Below are 24,530 nucleotides of genomic sequence, written 5' to 3'. Positions count from 1 at the left end.
TGAATTCAACAATCTATCCCACTTATGAATGGCATAGTGGAGTCATTATGATTATGCCAATACATGTATTGCTGCCAGGTTTGGACATCACATATGTTCATAACTTGGATACAGTTTGGGTACATTGTTTCTCCTAAAAGTATTGCTTGTCCAATGAAAGTGTTAACGGATATAGTCTACTCCCCAGTACAACTCAGTCTTAGAGTTGTGGCTTCAAAGATGTAGCTCCTTACAAATCCCCAAAGATATATGACCCCTTAATGCCACCCTATCCAAACTTTTTGATCCTACTCAAACTCCCTGCCATGTAGAGCCAGTGCATGCACGCTCTCATTTGTCATAGTCAAAAACAATCTCTAATGTACTTTGTGGATGAAAGCAACCTGTTTCCCCATCACACCTAGATAACTGCATCAGCATCGGGACACCTTTATTAACAGCTACACCTCCAACTGGTCAGCATTATCCATCCTGTGAGATTCAAAAGTAATAAACAAACATTATTTAATCACAAGTGCAATGAAAGGTACAACTTACCACCTGCCACTTAAGTCACAAAGGGGTTCTATTTCACATCTATACTCTAGATTATCAAGATACAGTCTTTAGGCAGAACATAAAATCAGCAGAATTTAATTTCCCTTCTCCAGACAAAATAGATCAAGTAAACTCCCCTAGCATCAGTTGTTTGTCGGTTCTACATCTGAGACAAAAGTCTGAGTATTGCTATTTTTTTCTTGATATGCTTTTGGGTAAAGAGCTACTACTTCTATCCCTGGCATCATGATCCTCCTTTGAATCTTCTTTCCATTTTCTATCATATTCCTTCCATTTTATATTCTAATTATTTTAATCCATTTTTTTTTCTTCCCCTAGTGGAGGCACCTGGTTCAGATACATTCAGCAGGCAGTAACATCACTCAAACCAAGACTTTTTCCTTCATTCATTTTCTAATGTGATATCAAAGGATTTGGGAATAAAAATTATAAGAATATTTCTGACATTTGGTGATGCTGTCGCTTCACAATTAGCCTTACTTTAGTAAGGTAAGGTAAAGTTAGATTCACTTCCGTTGTTTTACATGTAATACATGCAGTCAAACTCAGAGGTGTATTTATATTATATAGCACGGTGCTCTGGCTACCAGCACAACAAAGTTCTTACTCTATAATAGTCTGAGAAGACATCTTTTTAAAAATTGTGAGGTAAGATATATGTTTTATCTATCGGTCTATCTATCTATCTAGGCTTCCCTGGTGGCTCAGCAGTAAAGAATTACCTGCAATGCAGGAGACCTGGGTTCGATCCCTGGGTGGGGAAGATCCTGGAGAAGGAAATGGCAACCCATTCTAGTGTTCTTGCCTGGGAAATCCCATGGACAGAGGAGCCTGGTGAACTAAATAAAGTCCTTGAGGTCACAGGAGTTGGTCATGACTTAGTGACTAAACCACCACCACCATCTATCTATATCTATGTATCTATCTGTCTATACATTTATTTATACATGTGTATATATGTAAGGTTCTTTAAATAAATGGGCATTTATAGAGCTAAAAATATCAAAATAAGAATACACAGGGTAGAAAGACAATATTGAGGGACTATCATAAAGTTCTTAGATTAGTCGTGAAGTAATAGAATTCTCCTGAACACAGACCAAATCAGTTAGAGGTACACTAAAATCCTTAAAAAACTCAAAGAGGCTTAACTTAAAAATTCGTTACAAGATAAATAAAATAGAACAAAAAGTAATATTTGATTCAAGTTACAAAGACAGAAGAGAAGTAATGAAGAAGCAAAGAGCAAATGAGACACATAGAAATCAAATAACAAGAAATGAATTTAAATCCAAACATACCAATAACTACATTGAATGTAAATAAATATCCCAAATAAAAGCAAATGTGTTATATTTAATTAGATAATAAGTGTGTATGCATTATTTACCCCCCAAAAAATAACAATTGACTCTTAATGACATACATAGATTGAGAGCAAGCTCAGGAAAAAAAAAATTACTTACAAAAGCTATATGTAAGAATACTGACATGACCATTCCAATATTAGAGAAAATAGATCTCAAGACAAGAATACAACTAAATATTAAAAAGAACATTTCATGATGTCAATTGATCAAGAGAATACAAAAATAGCACAGCATATACACTCATTAACAAAGGTTCCAGATACATAAAGCAAAATTGACAACCTCTAATACTGCCTCTCTGAAATGAACTAATAAAATGAAAACAAAGTAGGTAAGGATATAGAAGATGTGAATACGTCTATCAATCAACATAATGTACCCAATTAATGAAGAAAATGAATTCTTCTTAAGTGGGAGAACAATTAGAACATATGGTATAATAGGGACTACAGAAAAAGAGTACGTCAAGGCTGTATATTGTCACCCTGCTCATTTAACTTATATGCAGAGTACATCATGAGAAACGCTGGGCTGGAGGAAGCACAAGTGGGAATCAAGATCGCTAGAAGAAATATCAATAACCTCAGATATGCAGGTGACACCACCCTTATGGCACAAAGTGAAGAGGAACTAAAAAGCCTCTTGATGAAAGTGAAAGAGGAAAGTGAAAATGTTGGCTTAAAGCTCAACATTCAGAAAACGAAGATCATGGTATCTGGTCCCATCACTTCATGGCAAATAGATGGGGAAACAGTGGAAACAATGGCTGACTTTATTTTTGGGGCTCCAAAATCTCTGCAGATGGTGATTGCAGCCATGAAATTAAAAGACGCTTACTCCTTGGAAGGAAAGTTATGACCAACCTAGACAGCATATTAAAAAACAGAGACATTACTTTGTCCACAAAGGTCCGTCTAGTCAAGGCTATGATTTTTCCGGTAGTCATGTATGGATGTGAGAGTTGGACTATAAAGAAAGCTGAGCACAGAATAATTAATGCGTTTGAACTGTGGTGTTGGAGAAGACTCTTGAGAGTCCCTTGGACTGCAAGGAGATCCAACTGGTCCACCCTAAAGGAGATCAGTCCTGGGTGTTCATTGGAAGGACTGATGTTGAAGTTGAAACTCCAATACTTTGGCCACCTGATGCGAAGAGCTGACTCATTTGAAAAGACCCTGATGCTAGGAACAATTGAGGGCAGGAGGAGAAGGGGACGACAGAGGATGAGATGGTTCTATGGCATCGCCAACTCAATGGACATGGGTTTGGGTAGACTCCGGGAGTTGGTGATAGATAGGGAGGCCTGGCATGCTGCGGTTCATGGGGTCTTAAAGAGTCGGACATGACTGAGCGACTGAACTGAACTGAATGTAAAGAATGAGGGTAAGGGGGTACAATGAAACTCTAGAGGTCTTAAAAGTTTAAAATATTCTCCTAGTAAAGATATAATATTTCAAGTTTGCTGGAAGAATGAAGTTAAATTTAGAATTATATTAAGAAATTGTGTCAGAAAACCTTGACATAGGTAAAGCACAGCATAAAGTGAAGTGATAAAAATTACTGAAGCTGTTAGGAGAACATATTTGAGATTTTTAGAAAAGTTGATATCAGTGTGTAATAATACATTTATAAAAGTTTAGGGAAATGATCTCTAACAATGAGGGCTGAGAAGTCACATGAATTGAAGGTAGAGTAATCAGAACTGTTTTTATGTTAAATGATGGTCACAGCTCATGATAATCAATGTATGGCAAAAACCACTACAACACTGTAATTAGCCTCCAATTAAAATAAATAAATAAAAAGAAAGTATATGATGGAATTTACCAAGCTTCTCAGCTTGATTTGAAATATATATTAAAACAACAACAACCAGGGAATCAATAAAAGAGGGTATCCAAATCATGAATAAAGATCACAAATTCATGAATTAATGAATGAATTTTATATTTAAATCAACATTTTGATTCTAGAATTTCATCATGCTTCTTTTTTATTATCCCAGGCCTTGGAAAATAAAATCATTGTATATTAGTTTTTAATACCTTGCTAGGTAGGAAAGTGATTTTTTTTTATTAGTAAAGGTCTTATTGCTGTTCAGTAAGCATGTGTGCCTTAAATAAATCTGCTTTATCAATGTTTATATTAAAAATTCAGAATGTATGATTTTATTAGTGTTGACTATCATTCAAATATCTATGATATCACTAATTTAAGAAGATAGTAGTTTATATATTGGATCAGTTTTAAATAAATGTATAAGGTATTTAAAAAATACAAATAAACTCAAAAAAATTTTTTTAATCTTCATGGACTGGCAACATTTAATTTTATGAATTGCATTACAGCCATGAAGAATTAAATTACAGTTTCTGTGGAGTATTAAATTTTCCACTCTTTGATATTAGAGATAAATCAGATCTTAAAACTTAATTAGTGGCAATAACATAAGAGAATTTTTTGAGGTCAATTATTTTTCAATTAAAATGAAGACTTGAAGAAACAGTAAAGACAGAGGGAATTTCATCACCATTTTTTATTAAAATATAGCTGTCAATAGTAAAAGGGTATATTTTATCTCATGTTGTGCTATGCATAAATCTCCCATAACTGTCATCTGTAACCCTCAAAATTACCACTTTTTAAAATTTATAAGTATTGTTATAAACAGCAATGAAGCAAGCACATTTATGTTAAATAACGATATGTGAAAAGTATGTTTATTTTATAGAACCCTTCTGAAAGATGTCTTTATCCAGTCGGAGAAATAATAAACCTGAATGAAATTTTAGAAATTATGCAATCTGTTTCTTGTTAATTGTTTGAACAGAAAAAACTGAGTTTACAGAGAAGATAACTGGCTTGCCCAAGGTCGGAAAACCAGTCCAAGGCAGAGCAAGAAATCATATCCAAGTGTTAAAAAATGACTTGCCTCTTTTGTGTTGGGCAAAGAGCTGTGTAAATTTTCTGGGCACACTTGACTGATTTTCAATCTGGTAACTTTGTCATAAAATTCAGCAACAATGTCAGCACCACGTTGTTACAGATTTCACCTAGTAGGGTTACCACAATTCATTAATAGTTTCTTCCCATTAAGATTTTAAAATATAATTAAACATTGATAGTCATTATCAGGACTAAACACATGGTATGTGCATTTCTGCTAGTAAAGTCAGCATCTGAGCTCTACTGATGATAAAAGGGGAAAGAACAAACAAAGTGAAGAGCTGACATCCATGAGCTGCTGAAAATATTGCATTATAGAGCTGGCTGGATATCTGAAAGTTACAGACCTAGAATTCTGCTTTGGAGTGAAAACAGCAGCTGGCTGAGGAACAGTGGACAAAGAGAATGATGAATGAAATCAGAGTTTGATGTGGAGTGGAAGATGGGGAACAAACATTTTAATTCTCTTGTGGAAGCCTTGATTTCCTTCTAGTTTTTTTTGAAGAGAGTTAAAAACTGCTTTGGAATGCTATGGACACTTTTCTCACCTGTCCACTAAATTGCCTTCTCTCCTCTTTTCTCACATTTATTTCCTGTGGGATTCAGACATACCTCATGGTTCTCTGGACACTGCCTAATGTGTGCATTTAGTTACTCTGGAAAGAAATTTTTCTGGAAATAGGAAAAGGTATCATTTCCTTTCCTTTTCTCATTTCACTTACAAGACACAAAGAAATATTTGGGTAGGTATGACTTATTTTTCTTAAAATATATTTTCTGAGAAATTATATATAATCATTTTGTTGTAACTATTTTGCATGTAAGTATTTTATGAAAAATTTTAAGTTATGTAATAGTACAAGTATTAGAGTTAGTTGAGATGCTTGGATATGAGTCATACTCCAGTCATTATCCTTGATGGAAACTCAGATGGAGGAGAAGTGGAAATAGGAGGCCCCTATCTATTTGACACTCTGTTATTCAACAGTTTCTAAAAGGTACAAACAAATTAGTTTTCTATGTATCCATTTTCTTTGGATTTCAACCGTTATTGTCAAAAAGTCTAATAATGGGCACAAAGTAATTTGAAGATGTCATTGAAATCAATATGGCCCTCACTTCAGAAAATAGTTGGACCAGGTTGTATCATTTATTGTTAGCCCCACACACCAAGAATTACACTCTGATTTTGACCACAACATGACAAAATATGTTGATAAAATTTTATAACAGAAGTGCCAGAGAAAGTGCAGGAAACATCGAGTCCACAAATATATGAATTTACTCAAAAAACAATCACAATCGGTAGGCTTGGACTTTGACATGTGTGGCGTGTCTGTGAAGTTTCTTCAGTTGTGTTCAACTCTTTCTGATCCTATAGACTGTAGCCTGTCAGGCTCCACTGCCCATGGAATTCTGCAGGCAAGAATACTGAAGTGGGTTGCCATGCCTTCCTCCAGGGGATCTTCCCCACCCAGGGATTGAACTCACGTCTCTTTGTCTTCCTGCATTGACAGGCAGGTTCTTTACCACTAGTGCCAGCACAAGGCTATATTCAGAAAAGATATTCTGATGCTGGGAGGGATTGGGGGCAGGAGGAGAAGGGGACGACAGAGGATGAGATGGCTGGATGGCATCACTGACTTGATGGACGTGAGTCTCAGTGAACTCTGGGAGTTGGTGATGGACAGGGAGGCCTGGCGTGCTGCGATTCATGGGGTCGCAAAGAGTCGGACACGACTGAGTGACTGATCTGATCTGATCTGAAGTCAGTAGAATGCAATTCATATCTCATTCAAATATTAAAATTTTATCAAGTATTATTCTATCATGTGAAATACTGGTAACTAGAAATACTGATTTATCCAGTGATCTGTATTTTAAAGATATTTATTATACTGAGATTTAACCTTTGTTTCAAAGTGCCTCAAAATCTATAAATTAATATGAATCATTACCTACCCCAAAAAATCCAGATTAATGGAAAGCTGCAGGTTAGATCTATTAGTATTATTTATTATTTAATCTACTTACTGAGAAAATATTTATAACATTCAAACAAACATATTTTACATTCAATGCTAGGAAAATTTTCAAAAATATGCTTATTACCTCAAAAATTCATGAATGTTCCAAGAAAAACTATACATAATAAACAATGTAATAGTTTGAATGTGTCTACAGATAGATGGCAAACCAAAGGAAAGGGGTCATTATCAGAAAATTCCCTCACTATGAGAACTGGAGTATTTCAGACTGTTCTTGACAGTGTTGTGTATATATATGAAAACTAACTCTCAGTGCACTAACATGCCACCAAAACCTTATGAGAAAGAAGCAGGGGGTTCTACCCAAATAATTTACCCACAATTATCTTGCTTTTAATCTTTTCTATTCCTTTAAGAAGGAAAGACAATTTAAATGGTAGGAGGTTGGAGGTTGGGGTTAATTTGGAAAGGTGATGAAATGGGTGTTTTCCTCATAGATCTTTTATGAAAGTGAAAGTCACTCAGTCGTGTCCGACTCTTTGCGACCCTGTGGATTGTAGTCCATGGAATTCTTCAGGCCAAAATACTGGAGTGGGTAGCCTTTCTCTTCTCCAGGGGATCTTCCCAACCTAGGGATCAAACCCAGGCCTTCCACATTGCAGGCAGATTCTTTACCAGCTGAGCTACAAGGGAAGCCAAAGAATACTGGAGTGGGTAGCCTCTCCCTTCTCCAGGGGATCTTTCCGACCCAGGAATTGAACCAGGGTCTCCTCCATCGCAGACAGCTTCTTTAACAACTGAGCTATCCAGGAAGCCCTTAGATCTTTCATACCAACCACAAATGTAGTGTTGTTGTTAGCTTTATAATTGTTTTATAGATACCATATTTTCCTGTATAAAAATACATTATCAGTTTTTCCAATCTGATAAGTCTGTTAACAAAGAAAGACAGTTGTCTGCATAGTCACCCTCTACATTTCTTATTGTGTGTAAGATGGATGGCTTATGTGAATAAAAATTATAGCTGAAAGGTTTTCAATTGGTATTATATACAAATAGCAAATACTTAGAACTGAGGATATGTTTCCAAAATACAGGTCAATATCATGGATCAAGAAGACAAGATATTTTTGTAAATGAGATTATTTTTCAGTTGGGTCTCAATTATCAATTCTACTACTCATAAATTTCCTTTAATCCAACTTGCAAGACCATTTATCATTTGCCACTAAAATAAAAAATGGCAGGGCAATTTGTTATTGGTAAATATACAGTACTTAATACTGTGCATATTATATGTGTTCAATAAATATTTGATATGTGAAATAAAAGTTAATATTTTATTTTTAACTTTTATTGACTTTCTAAATCAATATTTAGGAATTATATATTCAACGTAAAAATAATATTCTGTTTCTCTGTATAATATGCTGTCCTCCAGTTTGATTTGTTTTTAGTCATGTTTTCCTGAAAATGTAATTTGAAATGAAATGGTGTTTTATCCAACTCATTATTGTATTTTTGAGCATTCAATACACCTTACCTTTTGGAAAAAAAAAAGACACACACACACACACATAGGCTTTTGAAAAAACACCAAATGTGTATATATATGTGCTTATGTAAAAATAATATATATATGTAAATGTATGTATGTAAAAGTCAACATGTTAACCCTTTTCCTGCTAAGATATTCAAAATCTAATCAAGAATTTGGGCTTACAAAATGAGGTATCAACTCACACCAGTCAGAATGGCCATCAAAAAGTCTACAGACAATACATACTGGAGTGCATATGGAGAAAAGGGAACTCTCTTACACTGTTGGTGGGAATGCAAACTCATATAGCCACTATGGAGAACAGTGTGGAGTTTCCTTAAAAAACTGGGACTAGAACTGCCATATGGCCCAGCAACCACTCTGCTGGGCATACACCTTGAGGAAATCAGACTTGAAAGAGATATTTGTACTCCAATGTTCATTGCACCGCTATTTACAATAGTTAGGATATGGAAGCAAACTAGATGTCCACTGGCTAATGAATGGATAACTTAGTTGTGGTACATATACACAATGAAATATTACTCAGATATAAAAAGGGACACATTTGAGTCAGTTCTAATAAGGTGGATGAACCTGGAGCCTGTTATGCAGAGTTAAGTAAGTCAGAAAGAGAAAGACAAATACTTATATGAATGCATATATATGGAATTTAGAAAGATGGTACCGATGATCCTAAATGCAGGACAGCAAAGGAGGACAGAGATATAAAGAAAAGACTTTTGGACTCAGTGGGAGAAGGTAATGGTGGGATGATTGGAGAGAATAGGATTGAAACATGTATATTATCATATGTTAAATACATGAACAGTACAAGTTTGATGAATGAAGCCAGGCACCCAAAGCTGGTGCTCTGAGACAAACCAAAGGGATAGTGTGGGAAGGGTAGTGGAAGAGGGGTTCAGCATGAGGGGAGGGGCGCACATGTATACTTGTGGCCGATTCATGTTGATGTATGGCAAGAACCATCACAATATTGTAAAGTAATTATCCTCCAGTCAAAATAAATTAATTAATTGAAAACAAAATCAAGAATGCCAATAATAATCCCATAACCCACCTTTTTTAAATTGGCCTTCCTAAACCTTCAGTTGGACTATAAAGAAAGCTGAGCACAGAAGAATTGATGCTTTTGAACTGTGGTGTTGGAGAAGACTCTTGAGAGTCTCTTGGACTGCAAGGAGATCCAATCAGTCCATCCTAAAGGATATCAATCCTGGGTGTTCATTGGAAGGACTGATGTTGAAGCTGCAACTCCAAATATTTTGGCCACCCGATGCAAAGAGTTGACTCATTGGAAAAGACCCTGATGCTGGGAAAGATTGAGGGCAGGAGGAGAAGGGGACGAGAGAGTATGAGATGGTTGGATGGCATCACTGACTCAATGGACATGGGTTTGGGTGGACTACAGGAGTTGGTGATGGACAGGGAGGCCTGGCATGCTGCGGTTCATTGGGTCACAAAGAGTCGGGGTATGACTGAGCAACTGAACTGAACTGAAACCTGCAGACTTCCCTGGTGGCTCAGATGGTAAAGACTCCACCTGTTATGCAGGAGACCTGAGTTTGGTCTCTGGGTTGGGAAAATCTCCTGGGGGAATGGCTACCCACTCCAGTATTCTGGCCTGGAGAATTCCATGGGTTGTATAGTCCATGAAGTTGCAGAGTTGGACACGACTGAGTGACTTTCACTCTCCTAAGCCTTCAGTGGAAAAGTGCTCTTTTCACTCTATGAATTGCTACAAGGATGCAATATTTAAATGTCATAGACTTAGTCCACTAAAATTTCTGCACATACAGTCTTAAATAAATAAAACTTTAATAAGAAAAAAAAAATTGGATTTAAACGCCAACATGGAGATTTTTGCTATTGTGAAATTTTATTATTTCAACTGAGGGTTTGTTCAGCAACAAGAAATTTCATGTTGTTTAGTACCAGTAGGTTGAATTGTCTAAAATTTAGATAGCAGCATTTTCAATATGGCATTTTGTAGTAATACTATGCTTTTAAAAATTGAGCTACAGGGTTGAATTTTATTTTATATCCAAATTCTAATCTAAGTAGTCAGTGGACATGAATTTTGAACAAACTCTGAGAGATATAGTGAAGACTGAGAAGCCTGGAGTGCTACAGGGGGTTGCAAAGAGTCAGACACAACTTAGCAACCAAACAACAACAGCCATCTAACTAGAGTGATACTTATGTAATCCAGTGTCTAAAATTGAAGAAAAAGAATATTCAAAGTTAGCCAGTACTATCATATATACATACATATGTGTGTGAGTGTGTGTACGTATTTATATTTCAACTCCATCAGAAATTAGACTTCTCATTTTTTTATAATTTTCAGATAGCACATATCTTAAAAGTTTAACTGAAACATTGACTCACAGTGGGAGCATAAAGAAAAAATAAGCTCAACTAATAATTCAAGGAAGCAGAACACAGCAATTAGAAATAAATACAACATGGTACACAAAAAGAACACAGATTTGGAATATATAGATTTGAGTTAGAGTTATGATTCCAACATGTACAAATATGTGATTATGTGTTATTATGGACTTCTATTATTATGGACTTCTGGTTTTTATTTTGTTATAAAAATAAGCCATGATACATCGGTGAGTGTGTTTTGACCTAAAAACATCTCTTGCAGTTCGCTATTTGAATAAGTCACTGTTATTACCTGTTTGAAGTTTCATTGGCTCTTTCTGTGAAAAGCTTTTCTGATTAATGGGAAAGGATCAAGGTTACAAAATGAAATAACTCAGTCAATTATAAAATTTGAATTAAAAGGTGAGCTTCATTTTATTACAATTTTATTTTGAGTTAATTCTGACATGATTTCCTTTTCTTCCATAATTTGTTCAAGTAGCTTTTGTTGAACACCCATCTAATTATAATCAATCACCAAATTTTGATAGAAGAAACTTACAGTAATGTTCTGGAATGATGTTTTCATGTCAAGTTAATTTATATATACACTGTGCATGCATATTTTAAGAATAATACAATTTTGAAAATTTTAATTTATATGGACTATTTTTTAGATTCTAGAGTTTCTATGGATTAAGATTGACATTTAAATCTAGAGTCTACCATATGGAATATTCAATAATACAGAAATAATGCACTATTTTTTGTTTTTCTGTGAAAGTTCTATCCCTAAGACAGATAGGTAAACACAATAATGAGGTAATAATTCTTCCTTCTATGCATTTTCACTAAAAATTGACCATTTATCCCTTTTTGTAGATGTGTGTGTGCACTTGCTCAGTCATGTCCAACTCTTTTGTGAGCTGTATCCCACCAGGTTTTGCAGTCCATGGGATTCTCCAGGCAAGAATACTGGAATGGTTTGCCATTTCCTCTTCCAGAGGATCTTCCCAACCCAGGGATTGAACCCACATCTCCTGTGTCTCCTGCACTGTAGGGAGATTCTTTACGACTGAACCACCAGGGAAGCCCTTTTAAGAGCTTATGATAGATATTGTGGTTAGCTGTGCTTTTAGTTTCATTCTTTTCTTAACCTCAAAAGTAAGACATAGCTTACCAGATAAAGTTAAATGAGTTAAACTAAACAAAATTAAAAGAAAAAATGACAAACCAAAGCCCAACAAGTTTAATATTAATAAAGTAAAAAGCTTTGGTAAGAGGATAAAAGAGGAATAAGTTCTAAATGGTTGTTAAAAAAGACTAAATAGTTGGACACGACTAAATAACTGGACAACAAGATAACATACATGACATTAAAATGTGATTTAGTGCTGAGTTTAAAAGATTTCAAGTATTCCCTATCATCCCCAAATCTTTAATGTTGGAAAACATTTTCTTGTGTCTTTTTCTGCTTTTGATAATTGGGTGGAAGAAACAACTGCTGGAAAAAGACAGGCAAAACAAGTGATATTTGGCATGAATTCTACGAAAAAAGTACAAGCACTAAGACTTTGTCTAGACTGATAAAAACATGAAGTCATAATAAATAAATACTAATTATTCTCTGTTATCTACAAAAAAACACGTTGTGCAAAGAATTTAACAAATGATCAAAGAGCAGAAACAAAATATAAGAAAGAATCATAAAAATTTAGTTTAGCTGCTTATCACCCTCAAACTTCATGAAAGTGAATAGATCTCAAAATGCACCTAAGAGAATCAAATTGCATTAAATATAATGAAATGGAAACAAAGAAAAATTGCTGAGCACCGGAGAATTGATGCTTTTGAACTGTGGTGTTGGAGAAGACTCTTGAGAGTCCCTTGGATTGCAAGGAGATCCAACCAGTCCATTCTAAAGGAGATCAGTCCTGAGTGTTCTTTGGAAGGATTGATGCTAAAGCTGAAACTCCAATACTTTGGCCACCTCATGCGAAGAGTTGACTCATTGGAAAAAGACTCTGATGCTGGGAGGGATTGGGGGCAGGAGGAGAAAGGGATGACAGAGGATGAGATGGTTGGATGGCACCACTAACTCGATAGACCTGAGTCTGAGTGAACTCTGGGAGTTGGTGATGGACAGGGAAGCCTGGTGTGCTGCGATTCATGGGGTTGCAAAGATTTGGACACCACTGAGTGACTGAACTGAACTGAACTGAACTGAATAAATAACTTGGTAAAATTTGATGATAAGTTTAATAGAGGTTTAAAAACACTAACAAAAATAAGATTTTTAAATTGTCTAGAATATAGAATACATGCAAAGAATACAGTCTGGGGGGAAGGAAGATAATAGCATTCTTTGCAAAAGCTTGAGACCTGGGAAGATTTCAATTAAACAGAAATTCAATTCAATGAGAGTTCAATTCAGTTGCTCAGTCCTGTCTAAGTCTTTGAAACCCCATGGACTGCAGCATGCCAGGCTTACCTGTCCATCACCACCTCCCAGGGCCTACTCAAACTCATGTCCATTGAGTTGGTGATGACATCCAACCATCTCATCCTCTCTCATCCTCTTTTCCTCCCACCTTCAATCTTTCCCAGCATAAGGATCTTTTTAAATAAGTCAGTTCTTTGCATCAGGTGGTTGGAGTTTCAGGACTGATTTCTTTTAGGATGGACTGGTTGGAACTCCTTGCTGTCCAAGGGACTCTCAAGAGTCTTCTCCAACACCACAGTTCAAAAGCATCAATTCTTCAGCACTCAGCTTTTGTTATAGTCCAACTCTCACATCAATGCATGACTACGGGAAAAACTATAGCTTTGACTAGATGGACCTTTGCTGGCAAAGTAATGGTTCTGCTTTTTAATACACTGTCTAGGTTAGTCATAGTTTTTCTTCCAAGGAGCAAGCGTCTTAATTTCATGGCTGCAGTCACCATGTGCAATGATTTTGGAGCCCAAAAATTTAACTCAGCCATTGTTTCCACTGTTTCCCCCTCTATTTGCTATGATGTGATGGGACTGGATACCATGGTCTTAGTTTTCTGAATGTTGAACTTTAAGCCAAATTTTTCACTCTCCTCTTTCACTTTCATCAAAAGGCTCTTTAGTTCTTTGCTTTCAATCATAAGGGTGCTATCATCTGCATATCTGAAGTTATTGATATTTCTCCCAGCAATCTTTATTCCAGCAGCATTTCTCATGATGTACTCTGCATATAAGTTAAATAAGCAGTGTGACAATATACAGCCTTGACATATTCCTTTCCTGATTTGGAACCAGTCTGTTGTTTCATGTCCAATTCTAAATGTAGCTTCTGACGTACATACAGATTTGTCAGCAGACAGGTTAAGTGGACTGATACTTCCATCACTTTTCCATAGTTTATTCTGATCCACACAGTTAAAAGCTTTGGCATAGGCAATAAAGCAGAAGTAGATATTTTTCTGGAACTCTCTTGTTTTTTCTATAATCCATGGATGTTGGCAATTAGATTTCTGGTTCCTCTGCCTTTTCTAAATCTAGTTTGAGCATCTGAAGTTCACTGTTCACTTACTGTTGAAGCCTGGCTTGGAGAATTTGAGCATTACTTTGCTAGCATGTGAAATGAATGCAATTGTGTGGTAGTCTGAACATTCTTTGGCATTGTGTTTCTTTGGGGTTGCAATGAAAACTGACCTTTTCCAGTCCCGTGGCCACTGCTGAGCTTTCCAAATTTGCTGACATATTGAGTGCAGCACTTTTGCAGCATCATCGTTTAGTGTCGAAATAGCTCAACTGGAATTCCATCACCTCCACTAGCCTTGTACATAGTGATGCTTCCTAAGGCACACTTGACTTCACATTCTAGGATATCTGGTTCTAGTTGAGTGATCACACCATTGTGGTTATCTGGGTCATGAAGATCTTTTCTGTATAGTTCTTCCGTGTATTCTTGCCACCTCTTCTTAATATCTTCTGCTTCTGTTATATCCATACCATTTCTGTCCTTTATTGTGCCCATCTTTGCATGAAATGTTCCCTTGGTATCTCTAATTTTTTTGAAGCGATGTCTAGTCTTTTCCATTCTATTGTTTTCCTCTATTTCTTTGCATTGATCAATGAAGAAGGTTTTCCTATCTCTCCTTGCTATTTTTTGGAACTCTGCATTCAAATGGGTATATCTTTACTTTTCTCCTTTGCCTTTCACTTCTCTTCTTTTCACAGCTGTTTGTAAGGCCTCCTCAGATAACCATTTTGCCTTTTGCATTTCTTTTTCTTGGGGATGGCCTTGATCGCTGCCTCCTGTACAATGTCATGAACTTCTGTCTATAGATCTTCAGGCATTCTATCAGATCTAATCCCTTTAATCTCTTTGTCACTTCCACTGTATAATCATAAGGGATTTGATTTAGGTCATACATAGTTTTCCCTATTTTCTTCAATTTAAGTCTGAATTTGGCAATAAGGAGTTCATGATCTGAGCCACAGGCAGCTCCTGATCTTGTTTTTGCTGATTTTATAGAACTTATCCATCTTTGGCAACAAAGAACATAATCAATCTGATTTCCATATTGACCATATGGTGATGTACATGTGTAGAATGTTTTTGGAAGAGAGTGTTTGCTATGACCAGTGCATTCTCTTGGCAGAACGCTATTAACCTTTGCCCTGATTCGTTCCATACTCCAAGGCCAAATTTGCCTGTAACTCCAGGTGTTTCTTAACTCCCTACTTTTGCATTCCAGTCCCCTATAATGAAAAGGACATCTTTTTTGGATGTTATTTCTAGAACATCTTGTAGATCCTCCTAGAACCATTCAACTTTAGATTCTTTAGCATTACTTGTTGGGGCATAGACTTGGATTACTGTTATATTGAATGGTTTGCCTTAGAAACGAAAAGAGATCAATCTATCATTTTTTGAGATTGCATCCAAATACTGCTTTTCAGACTCTTTTGTTGACTATGTTGGCTACTCCATTTCTTCTAAGGGATTCTTGCCCACAATGGTAGATATAATGGTCATCTGAGTTAAATTCACCAGTCCATTTTAGTTCACTGATTCTTAGAATGTCGACGTTCACTCTTGCCACCTCCTGTTTGACTACTTCCAATTTGCCTTGATTCATGGGCCTAACATTCCAGGTTCCTATGCTTTATTGCTCTTTACAGCATCAGACTTTACTTCCATCACCAGTCACATCCATAACTGTGTGTTGTTTTTGCTTTGATTCTGTCTCTTCATTCTTTGTGGAGTTATTTCTCCACTGATCTCCAGTAGTATTTTGGACACCTTCCAACCTGGAGAGTTCATCTTTAAGTGTGCTCTCTATCTTTTTCCCTTTTCATACTGTCTTGATGGGAGAGGGCTTCCTGTGTAACTCAGTCGGTAAAATATCTGCCTGCAATGCAGGAGTCCTGGGTTCAATTCCTACGTCAGGAAGATCCCCTGGAGAAGGAAATGGCAACCCATTCCAGTATTCTTGCCTGGAGAATCTCACAGACAGAGGAGCCTGGCAGGCTACAGCTCATGAAATTGCAAGAGTTGGCCAGGATTTAGCTCTATCTTTCTATCATTTTCTTGATGGGAGAGACTGACTGAGGGGGAAACTGGGTCTTGTTCTGATGAGTGGGGCTATGCTCAGTAAATCTGTAATCCAATTTTCTGTTGACGGGTGCTGTGTTCCCTCCCTGTTATTTGACCTGAGGCCAAACTATGGTGGAGGTAATGAAGATAATGTTGACCTCTTTCAAAAGGTCTCATGCAAGCTCTGCTGAACTCTGTGCTCCCAACCCTGCAGCAGGCCACCACCTACCCACGGCTCCGCCAGAGAGTCCTGGACACTCATGGGCATATCTGGGTCAGTCTCTTGTGGACTCACTGTTCCTTTCTCCGGGGTCCTGGTGGGCACAACGTTTTGTTTATGCCCTCCAAGATTTTGTTTCAGCAGTCCTGAGTAAGTTCTGGTGGATTTATAATGATGTTAATGGTGACCTCCCAGTAGGATTTATGCCACACCCAGGTCTACTGCACCCAGAGCCCCTGCCCCTGCAGGAGTTCACTGCTCACCCATACATCACAGGAGGCACTCAAACACAGTTCTGTCCTAGTCTCTGTGGGGGTCTCTGGTCCTGGTGCACAAAGGTTGGTTTGAGCCCTCTGAGCGTCTCTGGCAGGTATGGGGTTTGATTCTCAATCTGATTTCACACTTCCTACAGTCTTGCTGGGGCTTCTCTGCCCTTGGACACGAGATATCTCCTCAAAGTTTCTCCAGCACCTCACAGCCCTTAGTAAGAGTTAGCAATTAGACAATAAACAACTGATTGACATGAGACATTGATGGTTTTAGAAAACAAATTGAGATCCAAAAGCACTGCCATTATAGGAAATTAAATCAATGAGAAAGAGCTGGAAGCTTTACATAAATGAGATGCTTATAAAAATCTCAATTAATTCAAAGGAAAATTAAAAGTAGGATGGACTAAACAAATAGATAACTATCCTGAATTTTAATGTATGAAATGTCCCAGACAAGAGAACTGCAGGTGTAGTTCAAACGTTCAACATTTATCAATAAAGGGATAGATAGATAAACTTTCAATGGTAAGACTTGTTCTGTAGAGTTCTTATAAAGAAGACATTATTTAGTAATATAGATAAAGAAACAATTTTATGTAATTTGATGACTGGTAGAACCAAAACTAAGCATGCCCTCAGATTTCTTCTTAGCAGTTTTCAAAGTCCCAAGATAACATGAGAATGAACACAAAATTCTAAGAGAGGGAAACAAAATCCATGAAACAAGATTATTCTCAGCTAATGATGGCATCACCAACTCAATGGACATGAGTTTGAGTGAACTCCGGGAGTTGGTGATGGACAGGGAGGCCTGGCATGCTGCGATTCATGGGGTCGTGAAGAGTCAGACACGACTGAGCGACTGAACTGAACTGAATGTTTAAATAATTGAAAAAAAAGCAAACATCATCAGACATGGAAAAAAAGAAAAACACAATCACGAGCTATTGGGTGAGACTCAACCAATTAAGATGGGTACTGAAATTAAAAATTGTCTTTTTTTCCTTCTAAGAATTGGGTTATTAGCATATTACTTATCCATTGCTGCAAAACAAATTACTCCACAGTTTAACACCTTAAAATATCAAATATGTATGTTCTCACAGTTTCTGTGTGTCAAGAAACTGAGTGTGACTGATTTGGGTCCTTTGTTTCAGGGTTTCTAAAAGGTTGAAATCAAGGTTTGGCCAGGGTTGTTGTCTTCTTAATCCTTGACTGGGGATAAATCCATTTCCAAGCTCACTCACATGAGCTTTGGCAAGATTCAGTTTCTCATGGTTCTGTTGGATTAAGATACCTAGCTCCTCACTCTTGATTAGTTTATCTTCAATTCTCTGTCATGAAACCGAGCAATCCTCAGAAAGACTTTTCTCAGTAACAGATCTGTTTGTGTTTCCCACCTCTTGCTTACAGAAAGACTTTTGTCTACTGAACTTTCTCTGAGTTTCAAAAAGTCTGGCTCAAGTGTTAATAATCAGAGAAATGAGAACATGCAGAGACAAAGAAGTGCATTCAGGTAAGAGAACTGGCAACAATTTAAATCATAAATCAGCCATATTGCAGAGTCACAGCAGCTTTAGTATTTCCTTAAAGAATTGATATCCTCAGTGTCTGAGGCACATTCCTAAGACTTTTTTAGGAACAGAAACCAGAATCTTACCAGGTAGGAAACGCGAACCACAAGCACACAGAACCCAGACAGACTGAAACCAGAAAGTTGACAATTGAAATTCTCAAAATATCACCATGACATCTTACCATCAACCATTCAGAGAATTTTGCACAAGCTGGTCACAGTGAATGACCCTCTCCCTCATGCTTTAAAAATCCTTCCATGAAAGCCTTAGAGAATATGTATCTTTTGAGTGTAAGCAACCTGTTCTTGCTTGGTGCCCTGCTATAAATGCTGTACTTTCCTTCACCATAAGCTGGTGTCAGTAGATGGACTCTGCTACATGTCTGGGGAGCAGACCCAGTCACATGGCTCTTTCCAACATGGCAGCTTGGTTCATCAGAAAGGTCACGCGTGGAGCACCTAAGAGAAACTATCAGCAAGAGAGAAAGAGTAAAACTGTGAAGGAAGTCACAATATTTGATAAACTAACCTCAGAAGTTACATCCCATCACTTTTGGTACATTCTCCTTGTCTGGAGCAACCTTTGGGAGTTATTTTATAAGAAGCCTTCCACAACCAGTTTGTTTCAGATTAACAATATAATTGAAAACTATTAGAAATCCCAATCAAAAATATTCAAAACAAAATCTTTTTGAAGACACTGGAGAAGTTTCAAGGCATCAACGAATTATAGGACCAAGATTCCGAATAGAGGGGATACTCCAAAGAGTTGAGTTTAATAACGTCTGGCACCATTTTAACTTCAAGTCAATACTCCAAATAAACAGCCATGAAAGTGAAACCCTGAGCAGTTATATTATCCAACTGTAAATCTTGGGGTAAAAATATTACATTTCAGGTACTACTTAAGAGGAAAGCCCCATTACATATTCCAGGCTTTAGTTTTAAATTTAGAATTAAATTCCAGGAGTAAGAGAAAACTACAAATAGAATGACTTGATGTTATAAAAATAGGACCTTAAGTGAAATAATAATTCAAACGAAATAAAAGTTCTGAAAGATAAAATCAAACTTGCAAGATGAAAAATTAATTGGAAAAATCACTAAAAGCTTTTGATCGCAGCATAGGTTAATTTTTCTCAGTCAAAATATTTAACTGCCATGCAGGAAACCTAAACTTATTCTTAAAATTATATGTTAAAATATAGAGAAAATCAATCACTTAAGAAGTACAAATACAAAAATAATTAGAATGAAGTGCTTCATAAAAATCGTAATTTTTGAATTATAATGAAATTGTATCCTAAGTCTAATATGTAAGAAATGTACATCATCATTTTTGTTCATTATGAAAGAAGTTTGCTGAGGTAATAAATATTTCATAGTAAATTTCTGTTTAAATAATTTTCTTCCATAAAGTCCTAATCATTGATTGAATTTTGTTTTGTATATTTGTGTAGTTGTGCTTAAATATTCAGATTGTGAATATGTCAATCTGTACACCTGTTTAAATAGCATGCATAAACAAAGTATGAACATATTATAAAATATGTAATTATGCTACAATATCTTTGTAAAATATATTTGACATATCCAAAGGAGGATGCAGAATATATTATTCAGTATGCCACTAAACATTTCATACAATACAAAACTACCTGAAAATTGCAAAATTAAACCTATAATTATACCATTCAGAGCCATTCAACATTCATCTTATCATCTACACTGATGGAAGAGGAGAAAAATAAGTTCTGTTCATATGAAAACTAGTTTCTTGATTTTTTCATCAAGCTAATTCTCAATAATGCCACACAAATATTTCTGAATTTTCAGTTTTCATTTCTTTCATTTATAATAAGTCACATATACAAAGTTTGCACACATGAGGAATAACTGAGTGGGTGGAAATCATCCACCCACTTTGAGAAGTGTAGTATTTTCTTTTTACTTTTCTCCAGTGTTTTCTTGGATTTCAGAAATAATCCTTGTCTATTTCCTTACTGATTCACATCAACCAAGCAGCAGTGTACTCCACACTAGGAGTAGGCCCATCTTCTGCTAATCACTTCTTGCTGTCTTTTAAATTCTACACCATTTACCTCCATGCTGATTTTCTCAAGACTAGTCATAATCTGTCTTTCTCATCGCTCATTTCCTAAAAACTGAGCCAGCACTGGATGGCAACTTAAAAACAGAGGAACAAACAGCCAGATAAAATTAGGAAGAAATGATAAATTGGCATCTTGAGAATAAGTGGTCATTGTTAGCACCATCAGCCCATTACTGATACCAGAGTGACTTGCTAAACTCCATAGTGTGAAGGACCCACTGATCTCCATTAAGCAACACAGTCCAAGACCACTTGCCTTTTATCTTCAGGGAGAAGAAGGCCTGCTGCCTTCCTTTCTCTGGTCTGAACCATTGTGGAGGGGATGTCTATTTTCTCATATAAAATCATAATCTATTTTCCCTCACCCCCGAAATTAAAAATAAATCTGATTTCTGTGTCTTACACAGAGCAGTTCCCTAGACTGCAAGTTATCTTCTATAAGCTGGCTTTGATATATGCACATACTATCTGCTGTAAACCAACAATCTAGCCCTACATTTCTCCCATGTTTTATTGTAGTGTTTCCTATTGTGCTGTAGGAAGAAAAACACAGTCTTGCATTCCCTTCTGATACTGTGTGGACACCTAATCTCCTGTGAGCAAGATTTTCTAAGATAACATAAATCCTTTCCAAATAATGAGATATCCAGGAATGTACTCATCTATATCTTCAACTGGGAGGAACTGACACACAAAACCTCTTTTTCTAATTTTCAAAGGAAGTAGTTTTTATAATATATCTAATCTAAAGGAAAGACAAACAAGAAACATATCAATTGCTTTTCTACGTGTCTGACTCACATTAAATCTTGTTGGTTCTTTATGTCTGATGGAGACTAGTCAGAAAGATTACTCAGCAAACTCCTGGGAACTAACTGTCCAGGTATATTGCTAACTTTTTTCAGGAAAAAAAAAATCAAATAACTGCAATTTTAAGGAACATTAAAAAGGCAACATATATATACTGTAAAGCGTGTAGCCTCATGAAACACTGAAAACAAAAGAGAATATTTTGATTTGGTACTAAAGGGAATGAGAAAATGACCCTTCTATTTATGAGCCTCAAATCCTGAACAAATCTATGAAAAGTGAAAGCGTTAATTGCTCAGTCACGTCTGACTCTTTGCGACCCCATTGACTATAGCCCACCATGCTCCTGTGTCCATGGGATTCCACAGGCGAGAATACTGGAGTGGGTAGCCACATCCTTCTCCATGGGATCTTCCCACCCACATTCACTGGGCTTTTGACTTAATAATTGTTATATGCCAAGTGTTAATCTGAGGTATGAGAAATCTTTTATCTATTTGGTTATGCGATTTAGGAGAAATATTGTGCATATTATATTTGGAGCCATCAGAATCTTTATGGTTTTAACTCCAATAATTTTACCAAGATTTGTAGAAATTGCATGAACAAGAATCCAGAAACTCATTGAAATCTTTGTTTTTAGTATTATTTTGGACCAGTAGTACCAATAAGTCAATATCCCAATTGTCCATGATCTCATTTTTGAAAAGAGACTCCTCAGGGATTTAAGGAAAGAGATTATCAGTGGAGATTTAATATGGTAATTTTCTTTGCACAGTTGTATAGTAGATTCTTTCCTATTAAATTAGACCTTGTGTGTCAAAAAGGAGAAATAATGTTTCTTGGGTAAAGATCTAAATGATGAACAAGGAGGAAAAGAATTCCGGGCAGTTTTAGAGATTCTCAGTGCTGAATTAACTTGTTGACTACAAGGAAGAAGTTGCAACCATGGTGACGTTTAACGTTGAATGTGCCTGCATCAGTCTAAATTTTCAAGGTTGTCCTTTATAGTTAGGAAAACAATTATCCCTGTGAACTTAAGGGTAAAATGGGACACTGGACACTTCTGTTCCACTTGAAAGAATCCTTTATTCTTCAGTTTCTTGGCTAATGAAGGACAGCTGATTTTTCAATATCTGTTTGGCTTCCAGTATCTCCAAGTGGCTTTACCAAGAGATTCCCTAATATGGTGTTCTAGGACTGGAGTGGGAACATCCAGTTATGTTATCTATAAGGTTGTCAATTTATTTATTTATTTTTTTATGTTCCTTTTTTCCTAAGGTTTCTTCAAAATGGTCAGCCAGGGGATGAAAATTTGGCAATTACACTGTTTTCCATTTTAGTATTTGTTTGCTTATTAAATCCTCTGTTGCTCCATAGACCATATATAAAAAATGAGGGGATAATGGATCACACCTGCTTCAAAATATACTACTGAATACTTACTTAGTTTATCCCAGAAGTCTCCAATGTGTATATCCTTTCTTTGTTTATAACAGGAATCTTCCAATTATACCTTCTACCTTTTTTTGTAAACAGAGTTTTATTGGAATTCAGCCATACACCTACATTTGTTTTGGCTCTGTCTGTCTTCACTTTAAAATAGCAGAGTTTAGTAGCTGTAACAGGTACCAGATGGCCAGCAAAAACCTAAATTATTTACTATCTGGCCCTTTACAAAAAGTTTGATGATTGCTGATATATAGAACTGGATTATAGACTAATCTAGTTTCACAGAAAAGACTTCAGGGATGATAGCCTCCAGAAAAGAACAAAACAAAACTTTGTATAACATATAAAACTTTTTCTAATGTCCTCTAAGTTTCTGTACAATGTAATGTGAGCTCTCTTAACACAGTCAAGCTTTTCCCATTTTCTTTTTCCTCATTTATTTACATCTGTGGTCCCCACTTATATAAAAATTAATAAATATAGAACTGGGATACCTAGGATTGTATTCTTAGAACTACTTTAAATTTCTGTCTTATTTAGGCTTTAGAAAGCCTTTTACAAGGGCTGCAAGTTGAGAACAGAGCTTATAATAATTTTTGACTGACTGCCCTGTTCTGGTGTGGTTTTACTTCAATAGAAAATTGAGCTTTGGGGTTTCCTGGGCACCCAGGAGGGAATGGAAGCAGGTCAAAATGAAGAGTAAGAGCAGAAGGAAATAAATAATCATTAGATGGGAGAAGCTAAAAGCTGGTTTGAAACTCAACATTCAAACAATTAAGATCATGGCAACTGGTACCATCACTTCATGGCAAATAGATGGGGAAAAGTGGAAGCAGTGACAGATATTCTTTTCTTGGGCTCCAAAATAACTGAGGATGGTGACTGCAGCCATGAAATTGAAAGATAATTTCTCCTTGAAAGGAAAGCTATGACAAACCTAGACAGCATATTGAAAAGCAAAGACATCACTTTGCCAACAAAGGTCTACATAGTCAAAACTATGATTTTTTTAATAGTCATATATGAATGTGAGATTTGGAGCACAAAAAAGGCTTTGGGCCTAAGAATTGATGCTTTCAAGTTGTGGTGCTAGAGAAGACTCTTGAGGGTTCCTTGGGCAGCAAGGAGATCAAATCAGTCAATCCTAAAGGAAATCAACCCTGATTATTCATTGAAAGGACTGATGTTGAAGCTGAAGCTCCAATACTTTGACCACCTGATGTGAAGAGCTGACTCACTGGAAAAGATCCTGATTCTGGGAATGATTGAAGACAAAAGAAGAAAGGGGCTGCAGAGGATGAGATGGTTCAGTGGACACTATTTCTTGGAGATAGTGATGAACAGTGGAGACTGGCCTAATGGCAGTTCATTGAGTTGCAAAGAGTTGGACATGACTTATTGACTAAACCACTGATGGGGGCAAAGGGATTGTAAGATAAAGGCTGCAAGCTTTTCATATTTTAAAATGTTTGTTTTGACCAATAAGTCTTTTAATTTAAAAATTTTAGAATCTGCATTTTTTTTTAACTTTCTTCATACCAAGGCAGATAGAAGGACAATTGGATATTTGACTCCCTTTTTGTTCTAAAATATCTTTAAATGGATAAACAATATTTAAAATTCCTCAAAATAGTCACTAGAAATTTATTATAGCCTTGGTTAATTATGGAGTATAGAAAAATGTAGGCTTTGTAATGAGCACAAGTCTAATTG

The sequence above is a fragment of the Bos javanicus genome, chromosome 1, assembly GCF_032452875.1.
Source record: "Bos javanicus breed banteng chromosome 1, ARS-OSU_banteng_1.0, whole genome shotgun sequence".
Taxonomy (NCBI): Eukaryota; Metazoa; Chordata; class Mammalia; order Artiodactyla; family Bovidae; genus Bos; species Bos javanicus.
The sequence above is the reverse complement of the archived record's forward strand: the minus strand, read 5'-3'. Positions refer to the sequence as shown.